At 37.6% G+C, this 20545-nt stretch overlaps 1 protein-coding gene across 1 annotated transcript in view; it reads left to right on the forward strand.

Annotated features, from left to right (window-relative positions):
* KCNK2 (potassium two pore domain channel subfamily K member 2) overlaps nt 1–20545 on the forward strand; it is a 483277-nt gene that overhangs the window by 182703 nt on the left and 280029 nt on the right. Inside the window, exon 4 of the transcript XR_014053975.1 lies at nt 254–299. The gene's annotated coding sequence lies outside the window, so the exon portion shown is untranslated. The remainder of the gene's footprint in view (nt 1–253; nt 300–20545) is intronic.

Genomic DNA, 20545 nt, shown 5'->3' on the forward strand with positions numbered 1-20545 from the left:
ACATGAAGACTACTTCCTATAAAGAAGCCTGTATTTTATTTTTCTTTAGATATTTGAGGCATTGACTGTGTGGTTGCTGTTTTTTTCTTAGAAATGTTATTTTGTGATATTTCCTTCATAAGACAGTTATCATCAGTAATTTATTTACAAGTTCATTTACAAAAGGACAATTCCTGAAGGCATTAATTTAACATACTGACACCTTCCTGATATGACTGATAATCTGATTTCAAAATTCATTGTACTTTTGAAGCATCAAAGAAGAAGACGGCAGAGCACGTTGGTGGAGGCTAGGTGTGGTATGTGACCGCTCTTCCATCTTACTCAAATTATCATTTTATTTTAGTTTTTATATATTGTCCTGACAAGTGAGGGAGTTGACAGAAAAGTAACAAAATCTGATACTCAAACTTAAGTTTAAGATTTGGGTAAATAATTCCACTGAGCTCAGGAGATTGTCGGGTGAAACTGTGTAGTAGTATTTTATACTGGTTGATGTTTATGTTATGATGTTGAGCCATTCCATTCCATATATGTTCTCTCTTAAAAATGGCAATAACACTTTAAATATATATTTGGAATGCTTTCATTACAAGTTGGATTGAGTAGTCAACATTTTTATGTTTATGAGGTTAAACCTAAATTAGAAATCCATTATTCAGAAGAACACTTTTTTTCAGAGGATCTCCACTTTTATGGTGGAGTACATCAAAGCCCATCAGCACCTGAATCTACCATGGATTTACTTCCAAAGTAATGATACTTTGGAGTTATTTGGTGGATATAATGAAAGTCTTCTCTCCTCAGCTAGTTTGCCTGTATGTTTCTCTCTTCCTCACACTGGGAGTATAGGGGATTTGGAGTCAGTTCAGATGAGAATGACCCTTAGTGCTGTGACCTTGGGCAGGATTTACACCTCCTATTATAAGAATTTATTTTTAAACCCTGGTGGCTCAGATGGTAAAACATCTGCCTGAATGTGGGAGACCCGGGTGCGATCCCTGGGTTGGGAAGATCCCCTGGAGAAGGGAATGGCACCCCACTCCAGTACTCTTGCCTGGAAAATCCCATGGACAGAGGAGCTTGGTAGGCTACAGTCCATGGGGTTGCAAAGAGTTTGACACAACTGAGCAGCTTCACTTTCACATTATAAGAATGCGGTAGCTACTGATTTTTTTTTTCCCTGAACATCTTTTCTTTTCCCTACTTTCTCTGGTCACTGAACTCTTTTTTCTGTGGGGACCTCCTTTGTGTGGTTTGGTTGACTCTGATTACACCCTCTCACTACACGATGGGCATGTGACCCACCCTGGCCAGGGTGCCCTGTTCAAATCATTGGTTCAGGTAGAGTGATGTGATCCAAGCCAAAAAACCAGAGACTTCCTCGGAACATTTTTCCCCAGAATTGTCAGGAAAAAGGCATTCTTTCTCCCCTCTGGGGTTGCGAGCTCTAAGGATGACGTCAGCCTGGCATGTTGGTGGTCATCCTTGACATACATGGCGAGAGTCTGTCTGAGAATAGGGCCAACACAGAGGGAAACAGGGCTGAGCAAAGAAGATGAAGCCAGGAATATGATAACCTTTGAACCTGTGGCCTCAGCCAGGCCTGAAGGCAGTGGTCTAGATTTTCCAGTTGTTTGAGCCAACTAAATTCCTTTGCTTAAAATAGTTTGAATTGGATTCCTGGCAGTTTTACCCAAAGAATCCTTATTCATAGGCTCCTTTGGTTTTCCAATTTGTAAAATGGTAATGAGATTCAGCACATCGTAGAGTAAGGTTTAAATAAAATGATGTGTGCCAACTACCCAGCACACATTACATCCTCAGCAAATGAACTCTGAACTCAACAGCAGGCAAGCGCTCAGATTTCCTTCCCTACGAAGAAATCTCTCTGTGTTTCCCTCTGCCCAGCTCCCAGCTGAGAGCCGTTGTTCTTGCCTTCTCCGGGATGGGTCACTTGCCGGTGGGGCTGCCTGTTCCCGAGCCCAGGTGGTCAGAGAGCCTTGCCCAGCTTTTGGTGGGCAGATGTTCTTCAGAGGGTGAAGAACGAAAGGTCTCTCCCCTGAGGCGTGCTGGAACTGAGAGAGATCTCACCTAGAGAAGACAGCAGCTCTCACAGGAATGCCCGAGGAGACCACATTTAAGGCCCGGATGAGCTGATTTTGGTCCTCTTTCAGGGACATCTGGAGGAACAGCTGTGGGTGACAAGAACGTGTTTATCTCTTTCAAAAAGAAAAGTAGTGAAAAGGCAGGGACTGCAGCTCCACCAAAGAGAGATGTGCTCCCATCATCCACACTTGGGGTGGAGAATAATGGAAGAAAAACACAGCTTGTTTTTAAATCAAATAGCTTAAAGGGGAATGAGTTGAGCGGGCGGAAGAGAGAACTAAAGTCTTCAAGCCTTGATGCTTCCTATCTGCTGCTAATAGTAGTAGTAAGAATCTAGAAAATATATCAATATCTGACCTCAAAATTTTCTCCAATGGCAAAACCTAAACTTCTTCCTTATTAATGGAAGGTTAACTCCCTTGGGATTTTATTTTAGGAGCTAGTATTATTGATGTCCTGAAAAAGTCTCTAAAATTTACTATACTTTCACAAGTCATAATTTTCTTTCTTTCTTTCTTTTGGCAGGATTCAAAAGACTGCTATGACTTTTTCATGAACAAATTCAATAGTTTGGGCTTCAACCTTACAAATTTATGATCATGGCTTTTAAAAGAATTTTGTTTTCTAAAAAAGTGCCTGCCTCATATTTCCCAAAACTAGGAAAAATAAAATTTAAGCATTTATGGTACTTGGAAAAAAGTAGACTAGTTGCAGTTTTATGGTCTAAACTCTGACTATAATAACCACTTTTTTTTCCTTGTAGCCAAGTTACCGAGGGTTTTTTCTCTCTCCTTATAAGCAGATGAAGCTTCAAGTAAATGAAGAAGAATTAGAACCTGATATTAAACTAGTTTTGGAGGCATGTTAGATTGGTTATTATTACATACTTTCTAATTTTCCTTTGTGGGGAAATGACAACAAATCATATCTAGAATACTCATCTGTGGTAGTGCAATGGGGAAATTCAGGTTTATTTTTAAGAGGGAGAAAAAGCCTTGCAAAACATATGGGCTTAGCTTTATAGGAAACAGTTTCTAGACAAACATGGATGAATGATTTAACAGCAGCAGGGCACCCATTTATATAAATACTGAACTGTGGGACTCAAAAAAACAAATTCAAAGAAAAACATTATTAATCAGCTTGAGATCCCCCCGCCTCCTCTCAACATTCTAAAAGAACAAACAGATCAACATTAAGGAATGCTTTCAACAAGAACAACAAGCAAAGCATGATTTAGAGTTGCCCTTGATAAAACTTTTCAGAGTTAAAAAAAAAAAAAAACTTTTCAGAATTATTTAGACTCTTAGCTAGTCTTCATTTTCATGCATCATACATGTGGAAATAGTCAAACATCAAAATACCATAATGTCCTAATTGCTTTTCCTTTAAAATTTTGCCTAATCAACTTCTGGTTGACCCACAAAATATGCTGCACCCTCTATATGATGAAAGCAGGTACTAAAATATATACCTGACTTTTATAGAAGAGTTTACATACCGGTATTCAAACTGCCTTACTGACAGTGTCTTTGTAGAAAGATACAGTAGAGTATTAGCTAGAAATCTTATATTAACTAAATTTGCAAAGTGAAGTGGAGATTTAAGATGCTCTTCTGAGTAATCTAGATCTGAAACACTTTCAGGGCAATCACTTAAAATAATTAAGAAATGGACAGAGAATAATTTTTGTTCCTTGATTTATCGCTGTAATTTTCTTCATTGAATGCTTAGTTCAGCCAAAACTTGTGCAAAAGTTCTGATAGTCCCATGACAGACTCTAAGCACCTGTTAGATAAATATTCAGTCACTTACATCTTACCAAGCAGAAGACAGGGCCACTGGCTCAGTTCCTCTCTGGCTAATCATTTTCATACTCATGTTCTTCAAATCAGGGGTCCCCAACCTCTGGGATCTAATGCCTGATGATCTGAGTGGAGCTGATGTAATAAAAATAAAGCACACAATAAATGTAATGTACTTGAATCATCCCCAAACCATCACCCTTCTGGTCTGTGAAAAAATTCTTTCATGAAACAGGTCCCTGGTGCCAAAAAGCTTGGGGATCACTGCTTTAGATATTTTGCTTACACTTGAAGAAGTTCATTGCAGGGTTGAGATGGGGGACAATTTTTAGATATAATAGTAAAACTATCTGCACATTCCTAAACAGTGTTATTGACCATGAGGTTAATGCATTTAGATTCTTGAATGGCCGATGTTAACCTGTACTTGGATTTGAATGTCTCTTTATATATATCTTTGTTAGGGTTAAAGATTGTGTTTAAATGGAATTGTCAATGCTGAAGATGCTCCTTATTGTATTCTTATAGATAAATGGGTATAATCACACACTAAATGTTCAATAAGTTGTAATTGTGAGGTAAATACTTTCTCAAACATAATAAATGGTACATTTATAAAAATCTAACCCATGTTGAAAGATATTTCTCAATAGAAATAGGTACATAAAAATAATTTCTCAATAAGTCTATCACTTTTAGTGTCTAGATTAGAGAGCTAACTAATAGATCTAATTTCTAGATTAAAGGGTTATATAATTTAATATTACTAAAAACTGATAATCTTAAATGTGTATTTGTGTGTGTGTACTGGTGGACTCAACTTTAGAAAAAATAAGCATTATAGTAGGCTTATTTTTATACTACTTTTTATTATTACATTTATTTTGAATATTTGCAACATTTAACATCATTTATCTGCTATTAGAAACCTAGTATAACCATTTTCAACTATTTGAAGATTCCTTATGAATTTGTTATAATGTTTTAATAGGTTTATAAACTATTACAGAGCAGTCCTTTGGAGAATGAGATTACTTACTGTTTTTTATGTGTATGACAAAAAAAAAAATAATGAGCAACTTTCCACAGTCAAATAGCTAGATTTTTAAAAAGCGGCTAGTAGTCATGGTTATGTGAACAGTGTAAAATGCCATGTAAGCAACATTATAACAGTGAAACATTTTTTAAAAAATCATTATTTTCCTGAAAATTTTGTCTCTTCAACAAAATCTAGCTATTTTAATTTTTTCCTGAACTTTTTTCTAGTCCTTATCTATATACTTACAACATTTTAATTATATAGCATGCATTTGTAAGGTATATGTATATGCTATAGTATATACATTTAAAGTATTCTTAAATGTATAGTCTATACATTTAAAGTATACTTTATAAAGTATATACTTTATATATTATTTATATACTATATATAAATTAGTATATATTATTTATATACTATTAAAATATATATAAACATTATAAAAATATATATAAAGTAAATACACAAAGTATACTTAAATGTATAGTATATACATTTAAAGTATTCTTATTATTATTTACACCATTGATGTTGTGTTTCAGCTTTGGTTTTTATGAAATGCCTTAGTCTATGCTTATTGGAGATCTACATTTGTAACCATGGAAAGTAAATATAGGCCTTAGGGTACTAAAAATTGGAAAGTATTAAAATCAAATATCTCTTTTTTGTTACTTAAACACATTTTATGGTCATGAGGATGAAATATATTAATAACATGATAATTTATTATGGATAATTTATTATTGGACATTAATAACATGTCCAAACAAAGTTGGACAACAGCAATTATTGTAATTTCTGTTACTTGCTTCTAATAGTTAGTCAGTCAGTCAGTCAGTCATGTCTGACTCTTTGCGACCCCATGGACTGCAGCACGCCAGGCTTCCCTGTTCATCACCAACTCCCGGAGCCTACTCAAACTCATGTCCATTGAGTCAGTGATGCCATCCTACCATCTCATCCTCTGTTGTCCCCTTCTCCTCGTGACTTCAGTTTTTCCCAGCATCAGGGTCTTTTCTAGTGAGTCAGTTCTTCACATCAGGTGGCCAAAGAATTGGAGCTTCAGCTTCAGCATCAGTCCTTCCAATGAATATTCAGGACTGATCTCCTTTAGGATGGACTGGTTGGATCTCCTTGCAGTCCAAGGGACTCTCAAGAGTCTTCTCCAACACCACACTTCAAAAGCATCAATTCTTTGGCACTCAGCTTTCTTTATGGTCCAACTCTCACATCCATACATGACCACTGGGAAACTTGAATCTAACTTGATCATGAAATTACACCAATACTATCTTTGTTCGGGCTGCTCTGGTGAGCACTGAAGGGTTCATCGTGTCAGTCATTGACCTTCCATTCTCTAGGGAAGCAAACAAAGGAGAGAGTGCTCAACAGAGATGGGCTCTGGCTCTGACTTTATTTATACATAAAGCCCCAAAGAGCAATTAGTAGCTTTTCATCTCTGCTAACTCTTTTTCGATTGCAGTAAGTGTTGTACCAAATATTTTCATCTATGTTTTCTTTCTTAAATGCTCCTAAAAAGCTTATAAAGTAGATCCCATTTTGCAGATAAAGAAACTAAGATTCCCAGTGCTTGAGAACTTGCTCAAAGTCATCTCTCTACAGAGCAATGCCGTTGAGCCATGTGTTAAGCCAGGCAGTATGACTCCACAGCAAGTATATGTAACCACTAAAATGTACTTCACCTAAGAGTGAAACGTTGAAGGAACTCAACTGTTGAAAAAGACCTCATTGCTGTCATTTTCTAAGGATTTCACTGTCAACATCAAGAGCATTAGTCTGGTGACACGTTCTTGAGCCTGTCTTGGAAGTGACTCATTTCTCTTATTATGGATTTTATATATAATATACTGTGGTACCATGTTGCATATTGGATCATCACATGGTCTTTCAGTATCTGCTCAAGAGATTGACCTCTTCTTTCCTGGGAGGGGCCTGGATTTACTTTGGGAAAAATAGATCCAAATATGTTTCACTTTTCTCTATGTAGATGATCTAAAGATTTATGAGATGGAAGAGAAGGTGGTGCAGATGCTACCCTCTTCCTGTCACTGCCTGGCTACTATCACTGCATATTTATCCTTTGCTACAAATGTAGAGCTGACTCAATGTAGTGGAAGTCCCAGAGCCTAGGTTATATTCATATCTAGTCCCAGGAGTCTGGAGCGGAGGGACGAGGAGACTAATCCCCCCAGAGAGAATTGATAGCAGTCAAATTTTCATAAGCAGCTACCCTACAGTCTAGAGCCATTTAAGCCAAGATTGTCAGCTCAGTCTATCCTGGAGTTAGTGGGAAAGAAAGCAACAATCTGTCTCTAACCACTGAGAGTGCTGGAGTATGATAATAACTGTTCCAATGGACGAGCGTATTACAAAAGAGTTTATTCACTATGGACAAAGTTCTCTTAGTAACTAAGGACTAGAACTGGCAAGGTGTATTATGATTGCCTGGGCAAACTGTGCTTCATATTTTATCTATATTGTGTTCAAGATATTTTCTGGTTAGTTCGTCTTTTGTGGCTTAAACGCAGATGCCATCCAGTTCTTTTAGGCTGTTGTACCCTCTGGAGACAACAAAATCAACTGGAAAAGCTATCAAAGTTATGAGTCAGTTTTCTTCCTCAAAGTGGAAATCTTTCAAGAATTAACTAGGGAAAACATGTTCAAGATGTGTTCACTAGGTAGATATGGAATAAATTTAGCTAGAAGTAAGAATACAACTTTCTTAAAAATATCGTCATGATATTCTCTACTTAATGTATAGTTAATTTTCACTTAGATTAATCACTCTGCTTGGTTCTGTTTACATAATATAAAAATGTGTCTAAAGTATCATAATAATTGTTCCAGAACCATCTGCTCCTTTGTGTCTCCAGAAGCAGAGAATGGCATGCTTTAGCATTTTAAGTTATTCAGTTTCTAACAAATGAGAAAATTTTAGAACAAAGATAGATTTTTATGGTTCATATAACACTATACATAATTATGCAACATGCTTTTCAATAACTTCTCAAGAATGTGAAAACTCTGGGTAAGAGAAAAATCAGATAAGAATTAACCTCTTATGGAGAGATTTCATTAGGAAACAATCTAAGAATTTATTATATGATTCATTAAGACTTAGTCAATATTTGCAGTGAATTGTCAGTGTGATTTACTACCTAGAAAGAACATGACTCTACACTATGTGATGGAATTAAGAGCCAGTAAAATTTAAGATTGTAAGAAATTATACTTGTTATACATTGCTTATCATTTTAGATTAATGATTGAAACATCAGCAGAACATGGTGATGTCCAGTATTATATAAAGAGCTTATATTAGAAGCTGTTAGTATGGTATGTGTTTCACAATAGTCTTGCATTGACTTGTCAATAATGTCTTCTTTAGTGTTGTTTATGACTGATAGCAGGAATGTTTAAAACTATATGGAGGTAAGAAAACACATTCTTTCGCTAGAGCCTTCAACTTTACATGGTTCTTGAGCTGGATAGGGTGAGTAGGAAGCAAGCAAATAGGCAAGTAAGTTGTTTACCTTGCTAGATATACTGACGGAAACAAGGACTTTCTGTCTCTAGCTTTCCCCCAATCATTGTCATTGAGTCATCCATGTTTTATTATTTGCAAAGATGTGTATAATAGTTATGTCTGTATGTATTCAATACAGGTATGTTCACTATCAACATTTAATTTCTCTCGCCTTCTAATGAAAATCTAAACGTTTGACTTAGCTACAGGAAGCTTTCTTTGCATTTAAGAAATTAAACATTTTCCTTTTCCCTCCATGTCCATTTCTGAAAACAAAAATAAATAGATTGTATACAATGGGAAAAATACTTTATATTGGAAAATGATGGTATGGGTTTTAGTTTCAGATTTCCTGCTAAGTAGCCAATAATTATGGGCAAATTGTCTAACCACTCTTGGTCTGGGTTTTCTTATTTGTTGAATTGAGGAGATTGGATCAGGTAACTTCTAAGGCTTGTATCATTGCTGTGTGTTTGTGACTCTAAGCATTTTATTGAGTTAGTCCTCTTATATACACTTATGGATAAGTCTATATAAGTACACATCTCCATTCTCCCCTTATTTTGTCTCCTATGAACTTTGAAAAGAGTTACCCCTGTCTCTTTTTTGAAACTTTCCTCTTTTTGCTTCAGGGACACCACACCCTGCTGGTGTTCCTCTTAACTCTCTGCTGCTTCTCAGTCTTCTTGCTGAGAACTTTTTTCCTCATTAAATATTTCTATTGCCTTTCCTGAGCCCGCTTCTGTTTTGCATACTTTCTCCATCTATGATCTTACTGATACTCATACCTCTACATGTTATCTATACCTTTCTGACTTTCATATCCATATATTTAGCCTTGATTTTCCCTTTGAGCTTTTGGCTTATAGTATTTTAAACAGCCTGCTTGATCTGTCCATTTGAAAGGTTAGTAGAAGCTCTAGTTTTAACACATCTTATCCTAAACTCTTGATTTCTCTACTCTCGCCATTGTCAATCCTGTTTTATTTTTGTTGTTGTTGTTTTGTTTGTGTGTTAGTTGCCCAGTCATGTCCCACTCTTTGCAATCCCATGGACTGTAGTCCACCAGATTCCTCTGTCCATGGAATTCTCCAGGCAGTAATACTGGGGTGGGTTGCCATTCCCTTCTCCAGGGAATCTTTCTGACCCAGGGATCGAACCTGAGTCTCCTGCATTGCAGGCAGATTCTTTACCATCTGAGCCACCAATCCTATTAGTAAATAGCAACTCCACCTGTCTCCTGATTGTTCAAGCCAGAAATCTTAGACCCATTCTTCATTTCTTCTCTTCTTTCAGAATCCAACTGTCAGCATATCCTGGTAATTTTTTCCCTGAGATTTATCATGACCCTATTTCCTTCTCCTCATCACTACTCCATCGTCTTGATCAAGGAAATCACTCTTTCTCATCTGGACTTTTACAGAATAAGATCCTGACCCTCACTTCCACTTCTGTCCTCTGCAATCCTTTTTCCAAATAGCAGCTCGAATAATCTTCTTACTATGTAAATCAGATTATGTAAGACATCACACCAAAGATTGTCCCTTACTGGAAAATCAAAGCACTCTACCATGGCCTTTAAGACCGAGACTTTGACCCCCTCTACAGCTTCATCTTGGGTTTCCCTGGTGGTTCACATGGTAAAGAATCCGCCTACAACGTGGGAGACTTGGGTTCGATCCCTGGGTTGGAAGGATCCCCTGGAGGAGGGCATGGCAACCCACTCCAGTACTCTTGCATGGAGAAGTCCAAGGACAGAGGAGCCTGGCAGGCTACAGTCTATGCGGACAGAAAGAGTTGGCCGTGACTGAGTGACTAAGCACATCACACACAGCTTCATCTTGTGGCCCTTCTCCCTGCACTCACGGTTCCACTAGCCTTTTAGTTCTGTGAAAAAACCGAGTTCTTTCCTGACTCAAAACCTTTGCATTTTTAATTCCTTCTGCCTCTAAGACTGACTCCTTATCCTTCCCATCACACTTGATCACCTCTTTAAGAGGCTTTCCTGTGTAATAAGGGTAACATCCTATCTAATATAGTTCCATTCCTCATTAGTCCTTGTTACTTACTAGCAGCATTCATACCTTTTATATTGTACTCATTACAGGAATTATTGGGTTTTTTTGTAGATAGTCTTCTTGAGGTGGGCACTGTTAGATGCCTTCCTAATAGCTCTTCTTGCTTTTTTCTTGTTAAGAAGCCCTTGGTGTTCTTCAGAGGGTCATAGTGCCCAGGTAAATAGAAATGCTTCACTAAGCTCTCTTGCCACTAGTGTGGCAGTGTGATGCAGGTCTAGTCAACGAGTCTTAAACTCATGGTTTCCTGGGAAGCTTAGAAACTCAATCCCATGTGTAATGCATTCTTGATCATTACATTTTCCTCTTGGGTGCAACTGCATGGGAACAGCAGCCATGTCCATCTTGCAGTCCCTGAGCGTTCCTTACATGCCTGACACACAGTAAGCTCTTAGTTAATGTCTGTGAATTGAAGACTAGAATTTGAACCATAAAAACAACCGCTACAAAAAAACCCAAAGCACACATTGGGGAAGAATATTTTCAACATACATCAGAAATACTGTTAATACGTTTAAAATATGAAGATTTTTATAAAGCAATAATAGGAAGAAATATTAATAATATCAAAGTAGTACAGACTAAAACAATAAACTGGCATCTTTTAATCAAATATTTGAAACAATACATAGTGGTTGAATGCAAAATGAGACTGATATTTTTAATTGATTTTGTTTGTATTATAAACAGGCTCAACTCCTTTGGAAAGAATTTTAGTACAGTTCATTTCAGTTCAGTCGCTCAGTCATCTCCAACTCTTTGTGACCCCATGGACTGCAGCATGTCAGGCTTCCCTGTCCATCACCAATTACTGGAGCCTATTCAAACTCATGTCCATCGAGTCAGTGATGCCATCCAACCATCTCATTCTCTGCTGTCCCCTTCTCCTCCCGCCTTCAATCTTCCCGGCATCAGGGTCTTTTCCAATCGGTCAGTTCTATCCATCAGGTGGCCAAAGTGTTGGAGTTTCAGCTTCAGCATCAGTCCTTCCAATGAATATTCAAGACTGATTTCCTTTAGAATGGACTGGTTGGATCTCCTTGCAGTCCAAGGGACTCTCAAGAGTCTTCTCTAACACCACAGTTCAAAAGCATCATTCTTCAGCGCTCAGCTTTCTTCATTGTCCAACTCTCACATCCATACATAACTACTGGAAAAACCATAGCTTTGACTATATGGACCTTTGTCAGCAAATTAATGTCTCTGCTTTTTAATATGATAAAATAGGTTAGTCATAGCTTTTCTTCCAAGGAGCAAGTGTCTTTTAATTTTATGGCTGCAGTCACCATCTGCACTGATTTTGGAGTCCAAAAAAATAAAGTCAGCCACTGTTTCCATTGTTTCTCCATCCTTGCCATTAAGTGATGGGACTGGATGCCATGATCTTAGTTTTCTCAATGCTGAGTTTTAAGTCAACTTTTTCATTATCCTCTTTCACTTTCATGAAGAGATTCTTTAGTTCTTCTTCACTTTCTGCCATAAGGGTGGTATCATCTGCGAATCTGAGGTTATTGATATTTTTCCCAGCAATCTTGATCCCACCTTGTGTTTCATCCAGCCCAGCATTTCACATGATGTACTCTGCATATAAGTTAAATAAGCAGGGTGACAATATACAGCCTTGATGTACTCCTTTCCCGATTTGGAACCAGTCTGTTCTTCTATGTTCTATGTTCCAGTTCTAACTGTTGCTTCTTGACCTGCATACAGGTTTCTCAAGAGGCAGGTCAGGTTGGTCTGGTATACCCATATCTGGAAGAATTTTCCACAGTTTGTTGTGAACAACATAGTCAAAGGCTTTGGCATAGTCAGTAAAGCAGAAATAGATGTTTTCCTGGAATTTTCTTGCTTTTTCAATGATCCAACAGATGTTGGCAATTTGATCTCTGGTTCCTCTGCCTTTTCTAAATTCAGCTTGAACATCTGGAAGTTCACGGTTCATGTATTGCTGAAGCCTGGCTTGGAGAATTTTGAGCTCTACTTTACTAGCATGTGAAGTGAGTGCAATTGTGCAGTAGTTAGAACATTCTTTGGCATGGCCTTTCTTTGGGATTGGAATGAAAACTGACCTTTTCCAGTCCTGTGGCCACTGCTGAGTTTTCCAAATTTGCTGGCATATTGAGTGCAGCACTTTCACAACATCATCTTTTAGGATTTGAAATAGCTCAACTGGAATTCCATCATCTCCACTAGCTTTGTTCATAGTGATGCTTCCTAAGGCCCACTTGACTTCACATTCCAGGATGTCTGGTTCTAGGTGAGTGATCATACCATCATGGTTATCTGGGTGATGAAGATCTTTATTGCATAGTTCTTCTGTGTATTCTTGCCACCTCTTCTTAATATCTTCTGCTTCTGTTAGGTCCATGCCGTTTCTGTCCTTTACTGTGCCTGTCTTTACATGAAGTGTTCCCTTGGTATCTCTTAGTTTCTTGAAGAGATCTCTAGTCTTTCCCATTCTATTGTTTGCCTCTATATCTTTGCACTGATCGCTGAGGAAGGCTTTCTTATTTCCCCTTGCTATTCTTTGGAACTCTGCATTCAAATGGGTATATCTTTCTTTTTCTCCTTTGCCTTTAGCTTCTCTTCTTTTCTCAGCTATTTGTAAGGCCTCCTCAGACAACCATTTTGCCTTTTTGCATTTCTTTTTCTTGGGGATGGTCTTGATCACTGCCTCCTGTACAATGTCACAAACCTCTGTCCGTTATTCTTCAGGCACTGTGTCAGATCTACTCCCTTCAATCTATTTCTCACTTCCACTGTATAATCATAAGGGATTTGATTTAGGTCATACCTGAATGGTCTTGTGGTTTTCCCTACTTACTTCAATTTAAGTCTGAATTTTGCAATAAGGAGTTCATGATCTGAGCCACAGTCAGCTCTCGGTCTTGTTTTTTCTGACTGTATAGAGCTTCTTCATCTTTGGCTACAAAGAATATAATCAATCTGATTTCAGTATTGACCATCTGGTGATGTCCATGTGTAGAGTCTTTTCTTGTGTTGTTGGAAGAGAGTGTTTGCTATGACCATTGCATTCTCTTGGCAAAACTCTGTTAGCCTTTGACCTGCTTCATTTTGTACTCCAAGGCCGAATTTGCCTGTTACTCCAGGTATCTTTGACTTCCTACTTTTGCATTCCAGTCCTCTATAATGAAGATGACATCTTTTTTTGGGTGTTAGTTCCAGAATGTCCTGTAGGTCTTCACAGAACTGTTTAACTTCAGCTTCTTCAGCATTACTGGCTGGGGCATAGACTTGCATTACTGTGATAATCAATGATTTGCCTTGGAAACGAACAGAGATCATTCTGTTGTTTTTGAGGTTGTACCCAAGTACTGCATTTCAGACTCTTTTGTTGACTATGATGGCTACTCCATTTCTTCTAAGGGGTTCTTGCCCACAGTAGTAGATAAAATGGTCGTGTGAGTTAGTGTTTTTAGTGTTTCACATCAAAAACTGTAAAAGTGATGTCCTTTGATTCAGTTTTTTTTTTCCCCCGAGAAGGAATATTTGAAAAAGGACATTGTTCATCATAGGAAAAGTAATTTAAATGTCCAACTGTAGAGGAATATGTGTTCCCCACCTTCCAATAGAGTATTATGTGACCATTACATATAATTATTAAGCCTTTGTAGAAATATAAAGATGATTAAATCAGATGCTAGCACAGTTGAAATACAGGTAGGAATCAGAGAGCTCTCTGTGGTGAGTCATGGATGACTGTGATGTGGCCTTGTTTATGGCCACCATAGCTGTAAGCAGTCAAAGGTTTTCAGAACATCCAGATTTAATAAGCCACAAAAGATGGGAAACTTGCTGTCTGTTAAAACTAGAGCACAACAGTGGGTAGTGCTTTACAGTCTGAGGAGGTCTATTTTCCATCCTTGGTTGCAATGTGGTCAGTATTCTCCCAGTAGCCTTATTGGCAGCAAAGTCATGCAGCTGGTCATGGTTGGGTCAGCGTGGTGAATGACACTCTAGGTTTAATAGAACGAGCTAGAATCATGTTGGTGATACAGGCCCTTGCACAGTATTCCACTGGTGCTCAGCTGGCTGGAGATCTTTCTCCATTGACTCCAGCCCAGTTATGCCCTCACTATGCACAGACTCCAGGCAAACCTCCACAAACCTGGGTTGACAATGTATAATTTTAATATAATATAGCTTCTCAATAAGCACAGGTAGATTTCATATAACCTTTTATCTCTATCATAAGAGTTTTGGGATCAGTTACAAAATGTTGTGTGTTAGTCACTCAGACACTTTGCAACGCCATGGACTATAGGCTCACCAGGCTCCTCTGTCCGTGGAATTCTCTAGACAAGAATACTGAAGTGGGTTCCATGCCCTTCTCCAGGGGATCTTTCTGACCCAGGATCGAACTCTGGTCTCCTGCATTGCAGGTGGGTTCTTTACCATTTGAGCCATCAGGGAAGCCCTGATTAGGAAAAACAATTTCCTAATGAAGTATTTGAGCAAGTATTTTGGCTTTGGTGTACATGGGCACTGTAAGCAGGCAATCTGGCTAGTTCAGAATTCAGTCCTGTTTTCAAACCACCCTAACTCAAAATCACATATAGTTACCTCACTGTTTCCTACAGTGTTGATTGACTTTCATGTAAACATACCTATGAAGTTGGAAAATATAAAGGATGAAAAAAAAGAAAGTGGCTAAGTAGAAGGGCTGAATTGGTGATTCTGTGATGTATGAATGAAACAAATAATTATCCAGATGACTCTCTGTAGGATTCAATTCAGAGAGTAATCAGCTCAGCTCTATTTCCTTCCTCTGAACAGTCCTTTCCTTCTGTGTGAGATCTGATTCAGCTGAAACTGACATTATTTTCTTTTATTTTGTCACTTGAACTCCTGGTTTTGTTTACATTAGTCAAATTAAACGGCCTTGGTGGAACTGATGAGTTTTGTCCAGGAAAAAATTTAATAAAAATAGCTGCCATTTATTGAAAGGTCTATTAGGTGCCCATCTTCTATGGTGGATTATCTCAACCAGTGGATCAATGGTAAAAGCATCTGCCTGCAATGCAGGAGTGGCAGGTTTGATCCCTGCGTTGGGAAGATCTCCTGGAGGAGGAAATGGCAACCCACTCCAGTATTCTTGCCTGGAAAATCCCATGGACAGAGGAACCTGACAGGCTATACGTCCATAGGGTTGCAAAGAGTCGGACACAACTGAGCGACTGAACACACAGCACAGCACAATCCTCAAAATAGTTCTGGAAGCTGGATATTATTATTTCATAGTTATTTTGCATATCATGGATAAAGAGTCAGAGGCTTAAAAAGTTAACCTATAACTTATGACAAGGTACGCTCATCTCTGGTTCTGAAGATCATGCTGTTTGCCTCATATATGAAGCTTAAAATTTTTTTTTCTCTTTTTGAGACTTAACTTTGCCGGTGCAGATGTGATTTTAGCTTTTTATTAAGGACAAGGGTGAAGAAGAGTTATTACACATGTATGGCATTTGCAGATCTTAGTATCTCCGATTTAGGAAAGAATTGTAATAATGCCACTCAGTATTCCACCTACCTCTGGTAAAAGGAAGATTAGAAGATTGGAAAATTTGACATGACTTTGATGTGTTAAATGCTAAATAGTGCTGCACAGGATAAAAATTCTTTGGAAGAAGACCATAACTATTTTTGCAGGTGTTTTAAGAGCAAAAATCTGTTCACTCAGTGATTCCACATTTTTGGGAAGAAGGTAACTAGGAAAAATTTTAGTTTTTTTTTTTTTTTCCTCAAGGAAGGAACATGAAAATGCCAGAAATATAGAGGTAATTATTTTGATCAAGCATTTATGTTACTCATTATGATGGCAAAATCAATTTGTCCTTTATAGAATCATTTGTCAAAAAGCTTGGAAGTATAGCATATTGATAATTGCGGCAAAAGCAATTATATTTGGTTTCTTGATTAAGAAGAAAAAAACGAGTATAACCCATTAATTAACAAAATTACGAAGAGTCTCAAGTCAAATATACACTTATTTTTCTTGATGACTACGAGGTGATTTGACATTCATAAAATCCCATAGCAGTTTCAGCAGTCCAGACTTTCTAAATGTCAAGAGCAGATAAATTGAAGCTTCACTGGTAACTCATTCAATAAAATATGTAAGAAAAAAATTAGGGTTTGCAAAAAGGAAAATATCGATCTATCAGGACACTTGAAACTACTAGAGAGATGGGATCCACGTAGAAATATTTGACATAGTCTTGGAATATAGCTTTGTGTTAGGCTGTGATCCAAATTACAAATCTGTATTTAACCAGATGACAACTAAGGTCAACATCTGAATCATCCAACAGCTTGATCCAGACCTTTTGTGAGGCCCTGCTAGCCTTTGAGACTTCCCTTGGCATCTGGGTTGACACAAAGAAGCATTAAATATACTGCAACAAGATCGGGAAACCGGCTCCCAAATAAGGCTCGTTTTAAAACCATGGATTTAATATCCATTGAGCATGTGAAAGTTCTTTCAGAAACTTCTTTGTGTGGGCTGTAGCTCATTTTCATACTGTATTTTTTTCACCCCATCACTTAGGACAATTAAAAATCCACCAAATTTATTTGAGCAACCAATTAATACTTTGAGAGGCAACAATTAATATGCAAATTATACCACATTAAGAGTCTCAGGAGGAATTAATTAAATTGAAAATATACAACCCTTTAGAAGTTAGAAAAGATACTGTTTTACCATCACAGATTTTCAAAATCCGTGTGATTTTTCTTCTGTGGTTCATTTTATTATCTCCTTGCCTAGAAGTACCAAACAAATGACCATGCCTGTCTTAAATGAATTACATCAGGAGACTAATAGAAGGATATTAAACATGATAGTCATATTTGACAGAAGACCTGATGAGGCAAATAACAATGCCCATAAATAAATGTGAATTCAAAGCAGAATAATTACATCAAAAAGTAAATAATTATCATTGCCATTTCCTTCTCTGAAATGCTCACTGGGAAATGAAGGACCAAGAGGTCATTTGGAAAACATTATCAAACAGGCAAAGTCTTTACTCATGCGTGCAAATTCTGTGGTACAATTAGATTTTAAATGGTTTTTCCTGGTGACTGGATAATGTTAGAGAAATATGAACGTTATCAATAGAACACCTTTGAAATAGTAGCTGAGTCTCCCTGGGTGCTTTTCATACACGGTTTGCTCGTCTCAGGGCTTGGCCTGTCATCTAAACCTCACAACAGCTCTCTGAAAAAGGTGTTGTTGTTACTGTCTTACAGGAGAGGAACCCCAGGGCAATGTGACTGACTGAGGCTGCCCAGAGAACAGGGCCAGAGCCTGAGCCCGAAGATCTAACTCAGGAGCCCACCTTTTTCCCCATGATGTCATCTCTGAGAAAGGGGCCAGAAAATATCATTGGTATTTTTTTGAGCCTAAGTATTAAACTGTTCGGAGAAGGCAATGGCAACCCACTCCAGTACTCTTGCCTGGAAAATCCCATGGACGGAGGAGCCTGGAGGGTTGCCGTCTATGGTGTCGCACAGAGTCGGACATGACTGAAGCGACTTAGCAGCAGCAGCATTACATTGTTAGAAAGTTAGACAGATGAATATTGCTATTTAGATAATTGTCATCATGCTTACTTCTTGCTATTATTACTACAATCTAATTATTATTATTCTAAATATATGATAAAAATATGTTGTAAGAATTAATGCACAGGTGTATTGATTTCCCACTGAGCTCAGGAAGGTTTAAATGTATCATCTCATTATTTTAGCAGTTCAGTTCAGTTCAGTCATTGAGTCGTGTCTGACTCTTTGTGACCCCATGAACTGCAGCACCCCAGGCCTCCCTGTCCATCACCAACTCCCGGAGTTTGCTCAAACTCATGTCCATTGAGTCAGTGATGCCATCCAACCATCTCATCCTCTGTCGTCCCCTTCTCCTCCCACCTTCAATCTTTCCCAGCATCAGGGTCTTTTCAAATGAGTCAGCTCTTGGCATCAGGTGGCCAAAGTATTGGAGTTTCAGCTTCAGCATCAGTTCTCCAATGAACATTCAGGACTGATTTCCTTTAGGATGGACTGGTTGGATCTCCTTGCAGTCTAAGGGACTTGCAAGAGTCTTCTCCAACACCACAGTTCAAAAGCATCAATTCTTTGGCACCTAGCTTTCTTTATAGTCCAACTCTCACATCCATACACAACTACTGGAAAAACCATAGCTTTGACTAGATGGACCTTTGTTGGCAAAGTAATGTCTCTGCTTTTTATTATGCTGTCTAGGTTAAATTTTCCTTAATTAGAGATTGGAAGAAGCTGCATTTCTTCTCCTAGTGTAAATGACAAATATGGAGGTGGTTACTTAGGTATTGGTAGTGGATATTTGCAAGAGAGTTGAGCTAATTATTAAAATTACTGTGGAAAACAGGTATTTTGCAAAGAACTGCCCAGTACTATTTTCTCTTTTTTCTTATATATTGAGTCGGCCAAAAGTTTGTTTGGGTTTTTCCATAAGATATTATCATTATCATCACCACCATCATCACCCTCATTCTTGTCTTTTTCCCAAAAGATATAAGACAACTGCTTGAACTATATGCTTCAGGTAGAAGTCAGTTTTGGCCTAAAGGATAAATTAAGTCCATTAACAAGTGATTATTTAAGCATGTATTCCATACAAAACACTGCATTAGCTGCTTTGTGATAATAATTTTGAAATGCTCTAACTTTTGAGAGCCTGCAGTTTCACTGGGTCAATGAATCATGCACACAATTAAAATCAAGGATGTCTGAGGAAAATACTTTTACAAGTAGAAAATCACATAAGAGTGTATAGATTATTTCCAAGTGGGAATTAAGGATAAGTAGGAGGAAAATCTGAAAATAGTCATTAAGAAGGAGGTTCTTAAATTGAGTTTTATGAGCACAGTAAGTTGTGTACACTCATGTAAATCTATTTATTTTGTGACGGTTTACCAAATTTTCTCTTAAAGGTGGAAAGTTTTCTTTTTTTTTCTGTGAAAAATACTGTGCTAGACAGTCAGTATAGCGCGACTTGAACCACAGCTTTGCTGCTTAGTCACTGTGTGATCTTGGGCAAATCACTGTGCCTCTGTTTTCTTACCTGTGAAGTGGAGATGATGCTAATATCTGCCTCATAGGGTTCTTCTGATGATACGTGAATTAATATGAGTAAAGCAAATCAGTGCTTGGCACTATAAGTTACATATAAGATGTAACTACTTGGATTATTATTTCAGTGGGGATAGCAAGTTCTAATCATGTACATTTAAGATGTATAGATATTAAGGCAAGAGTCATTTTGTATGTTTCAGAAATAAGAGGGAGGGCAAAAGATATGCCCTGAGCTAAAAACATGGCAAAAGCTCAGATATGGAGAAACATAGGGCTTGTTTAATGTCATTTTGTTTTGTTTGGAGGAAACAAGTGTTATGTCTTATTTATCATAAGGCATATTTACAGATCAGATAAAGAAAGATAAAGTTTTTGAGGACTCATTAACATTAAATGTTGAGTTCCTATTTTGCCTTAGAAGTCTTAGGTTTTTGATAAGAGCAAATACATCATTCCCAAGACTGCCTACATGAAGTGGATAAAATACTAGGAGACAAAACAGGATAGAACCCACTGAAAATTAATTGGTCTTTCAAGAGGATTAAAAGCAATCATTTCCGTTTGCCTCATGTAGCAAGGAGGCATTTTATTCTTGGTTTTTCCTGAGAATAAAAACTGTTCTCAATACTATAAGACAATGTAACTGATTTCTATAAGAAAATTCTCATTTAAGCAGTTATTCACCTCTCTGATCACTTAGCTCATTTGTTATTGTTAGCCCAGGTGAAAGTGAAAGTCCTTCATTTCCAATCTTGTATTCCCAAAGCTTAATGACTTATTTTTATAGGGCTCCTCAGGTTTTTTAGTAAAAAGCCACTTCAAAATCTTGCCTAAA

This window comes from Giraffa tippelskirchi, chromosome 5 (assembly GCF_054371585.1).
Source record: "Giraffa tippelskirchi isolate mGirTip1 chromosome 5, T2T-mGirTip1v1.2.pri, whole genome shotgun sequence".
NCBI classification, from domain to species: domain Eukaryota; kingdom Metazoa; phylum Chordata; class Mammalia; order Artiodactyla; family Giraffidae; genus Giraffa; species Giraffa tippelskirchi.